Here is a 4,854-nt window from a genome sequence, read left to right as displayed (position 1 = left end):
TCTATGTAATGTAGTTTTCAGAAAAATGATTTGGTTTCTTCAAATTCTCCAAAAGTGACTGATGATGTTTCTTTTTGTTTTTTCTCCCCAGTATTCAAGTACTCCTGGGACTTCTCTGGTGGTACAGTGGCTTACTCTGTGCTTCCAGGGCTGGGGACATGGATTTGATCCCTGATCCAACAGGGAAACTGCATGCCACAGGCCATAGCCAAAACAAAACAAAAACAACAAACCAACCTCCCCCTCAAAACAAGCACTCCTGAATTTTTTGACCATAAATTAGCTTTTATCAGATCTTTTCTAGATAGTATATATTTTAAGAGAGATGTGGGACTAAATGTACATTTATGGAATGTCTTCTAGATGCTGGTCTATATGCACTGATTCATTCACTTATACTAATTTTATCTGATTTCCATAGCAATCTTGGAAGGCAGCTGCCATGACCTCTGTTTTTTAGAAGAGACTGAGGCTCTCAGCAGCAAGGTGAGGAGTACAAAATCATACAGCCAGCACGTGGTCAAACACAGATTTGTCTGAACCACTTGGCATCCTGTAGCTTTTTTGAATGAGGCTGTACAGACACCGAGCCACTCAGTGGGGCTCACTGGTTGCCCCACCAGCCTCCGGCCTCTTGTATGTCCTCAGAGAGTTTGGTGACCTCCAGTTTGTCGCTCTCATACTTAAAAAAGTAGTTCCCTGGAACTTCTAAATTCCCCTCTGCCTTTTAACCTAACATAGATTTTTTTTTTCCCAGGAACTTAAACTGATTTTTATTTTTGAAAAACTTTTATTGGAGTATAGTTGATTTACAATGTTGTATTATGTTCACATGTAGAGTCCAACACATAGACTTTTCTTTGTGGTTGTTCAGTTGCTCAGTCATGTCTGACTCTTTATGACCCCAAGGACTGCAGCATGCCATTCTTCCGGGTCCTTCACCACCTCCTGAGGTTTGCTCAAACTCATGTCCATTGAGTTGGTGATGCTGTCCAACCATCTCATGCTCTGTTGCTCCCTTCTCCTCCACTTTATTACAATATGATTTTACTTACTGCAAATTTGTCACGTTATATATAAAACTATACTTAACACCTGCCCCCAGTAAAGTTACTATATTATTATTTTTGGCTGTACCATGTGGTTTGTGGGATGCAAGTTTCCTGACCAGGGATCAAACCCAGGCCCTGCTGCAGTGTAAGCGCAGAGTCCTTACCACTGGACTGCCAGGAAATTCTGAAAATATGTATTATTTTTTATAACAGATTTTTCTAGATTGAGTTCTAAAAGACTGTGATAACTTACATTTTCACAGCAATATCTGAGAGTCCTCTTCTTATCCATTATCTCCATCAGCAACTTTGTGTCATTTTGATTTTTGCTAGTCTGATCAGCATCAAGTGATTATTATCATTGTTAAATTAATTTCCTTTCCCTTATTAAAAGTGGATTTCAATGTCTTTTTATGTTTATTGGCCACATGGATTTTCTGATTAAATACCAATTTACATTCTTTACCCAATTTCTTAAAAAAATTTTTTAATTGGAGGATAGTTGATTTACAATGTTGTGTTAGTTTTAGGTGTACAGCAGAACAAACCAGTTATACATATATCCCTTCTTTTTTAGATTCTTTGCCCATGTAGGTCATTACAAAGTATTGAGTAGTTTCCTGTGCTGTACATTATGTCGTTATTAGTTATCTATTTTATATATAGTAGTGTTTATGTGTCAGTCCCAATCTTCCAATTTATCCCTCCCTGACACCCAATTTCAATAGGGTTGTTAATTCCTTTCTTGACAATTGGTAATCAGTTTTTGAATGTTACTCTCTATTTGCTCACCAAGTTCCTCCCAAATCTCTTACCTATTGACCTTGCTTATGTATCTTTTTTCCATACAAAAAAGTTTTTAAAAACAAGTCAAATATGTCCATTTTTTACTCTTCTTGTAAACTCCTTGATTTCCATTCTTGTTTAAGGTCTCCGCCTACTTGTTCATTGGAGTCTCCAAGATTTTCCTAAAGGATTTTTAATATTTCATTTTTTACATTTGAGTTTTTAATCCATCTGGAATTTAATTCTTTGGTAAATGATATATGGCTAACTCTTTTATGTTCATACAATTTCATATTTCAGTGCTTCTATTTATTTCTCATCCTTTAAACTTTTCTACTTTGACATGTTTTTAAGTCTTACATAGTAGTTTGATAGTGTGTATAGAATTTATGAATAAATCATGTACGTATATCAGAGCTATATGCTAAAAAAAAAAAGTGCTTGATCAAAACGTTTTGGAAACCACTGCATTCGACCTTGAGCTCTTTGAGAGGAGTGATTGTCCTCATCTTTGAATCCATTGCTCATATTGTCTCTGGCACGCTGTATGTGTTCCAAAATGGCTGTTAATGAATCGAATGAATAAAACTGCCATTGTGTGATTCGTGTCTTAAGCAACACAGCCATTGAGAAACCTGACATTCTAGCTGTGTCCTGTGGCAAGACATCTGAAGTTAAATACAAGCTATGACTCACAATGGCAGGTATTAAAACTTCACTGGTGTTGAGTTCATTTTTAGCATGGGAACATAAATTCTTAAAATCTCAAAAGACATTTTTGTGGCTTATAGGATTATAGGTGCTTACGAAACCAGTAATTGTTTTTTGTGAATATATTCCCTGCCTTTTAACGTCAGTCACCTACTCTCCGTAATGGCAGTTTGCTAGGAAGAACTGGTCTTTTCAATACTATGAAATCAGAAGTATGATTTAAATTAAGTTAAAGACTCTATTAAACATTTTATTCTGGATGGTGCTAAAAACCTATGTTATCAATCACTAGTTAGGAATACCCCAGATGTCTTTCCCCTTTCAATATGCAAATTAATCTAGCGAACATTTTCCTGGGTTATTGTTTTTAATAACAATACCGAATGAAATTTCATCTACTCAATCAATGTGCTATGTTTAATCTGACTGCTGTTTGGACATATGTTTCTCACATCTTTCTACATTTACAATTCCATTTTCCCCCTATTTCTTCCTTTTTCCATTCTAGCTGTTAATTGGTCTGGCTGATTGTTACAAATGAGGCTGGTGCTTCTGCTGTTGCTGCTGCTAAGTCGCTTCAGTCGTGTCCGACTCTGGCTTCTCTGTCCATGGGATTTTCCAGGCAAGAGCACTGGAGTGGGTTGCCAGGTGCTTCTACCACGGGACATTATACATAATTTTCTGTTTCTTTTTTGTTTTAGACTCAGTATTCACTTACTGGGGCTTCCCAGGTGGAGCTAGTGGTAAAGAGCCTGCTGCCAGTGCAGGAGACATAAGAGACTTGGGTTCAATCCCTGGTTGGGAAGATCCCCTGGAGTAGGAAATGGCAACCCACTCCAATATTCTTGCCTGGAAAATTCTGTGGGTAGAGATGCTTGGCAGGTTACAGTCCATGGGGCCACAAAGAGTCAGACACCACTGAGCACAACATAACATTTACTTACTACCACCACTCTCTCTTGTGACTTTGGGAAGCAGAAACCAGCCAAACATGTTTTTGTATTTTTGATATAGGTCAAATGGTGTGAAAGAGACCTTTTCTACTCAACCTTGCTCCTTTTGCTCAAATTAATTAGGAGGAAGAGAAGAATAACCAAGGATGCATGCATGCAAGTTAAGTCGCTTCAGTTGTATCTGAGAATCCTATGGAATCCTATGGACTGTAGCCCACCAGGCTCCTCTGTCTATTGGATTCTCCAGGCAGGACTACTGGGGTGGATTGCCATGCTCTCCTCCAGGAGATCTTTCCCACCCAGGGATTGAACTTGCATCTATTACGTCTCCTGCATTGGCAGGCAGGTTCTTTACCACTAGTGCCATCTGGGAGGCCCTAACCAGACGAGAGAAGGCAAAAATATTTGAGCAGAAGTATCTATTTTTGCTTTTAAATTTACGTATAGATGAATCAAATTTTGGAGGCGTTAGCAGAGACTACAGCTTGGGATATTTATTTTCACTCATACTTTCTCTATTAGCGGCCTGTCAAATTCCTTTGAACTTTAATATATTTAGTACTTGGCAGAATGAAACTGTGAAAGAGAATTCAGAATTTTCAATGAGGTTATTGAGTGCAACGCAATCATTATACTCAGACTGGCCTGTGGGATTTAAATTATGCTTAGAGAAATATTTAAAAATATAAAATCTATACCTAGACAAAAATGTCAGTGATCACCGTGAATTAAACAAGTATTTAAATCCTTACTTTGATAAACTAAATAGAAAAAAATGTTTAAAAAATACTTCCTTAAGAATTGGAGAAAATTATCTCATCGTTTGTCTCTTTCCCCTTACCAACCCCCCGCACCCCCCGGCAAAAATCGTTCCAAAAAGAAGCTTCCATTTAAAACAAAAAAACCCCTGTCCTTTGCAACCCTCGCGCTGCTAAGAAGATAGTGCAAATGTTCTTAGGCAAAAACAAAGAAATTTGAAAAGATTCTGAATTAAGACCCACAGAAGCGAATGAAGTATTACAAAACTGCCTTATTGGAACTGAACGAGTAGTTTGAGAAGTAAAGCTCAATCTGAATTGCTGAAAGAAGGGGCAGAGAGGTTCCTCAAGAGCCGGAACTCTGGGAATTGTAGTCGGGAAACTGCGAGGGTTTCTCCTGGGTAATGTTTCCTGGCTTAGCGCTTAATAGACGGAGAGCCGTTTGGGCCAAATCACTCTTTCCGGGTTCTCATTGGATCCTCCGATTTAACACTTTGGGTTTTTCCCTTGGTCACCAATGAACGCTTTAGTCTAAGAAGACAGTTTCTGATTGGATAGCGTATCCTCGCTTTGGAATGGTCTCAGCCAATGGGA

Source organism: Ovis canadensis, chromosome 9 (assembly GCF_042477335.2).
Source record: "Ovis canadensis isolate MfBH-ARS-UI-01 breed Bighorn chromosome 9, ARS-UI_OviCan_v2, whole genome shotgun sequence".
Taxonomy (NCBI): Eukaryota; Metazoa; Chordata; class Mammalia; order Artiodactyla; family Bovidae; genus Ovis; species Ovis canadensis.
Note: the sequence above shows the minus strand (reverse complement) of the source record.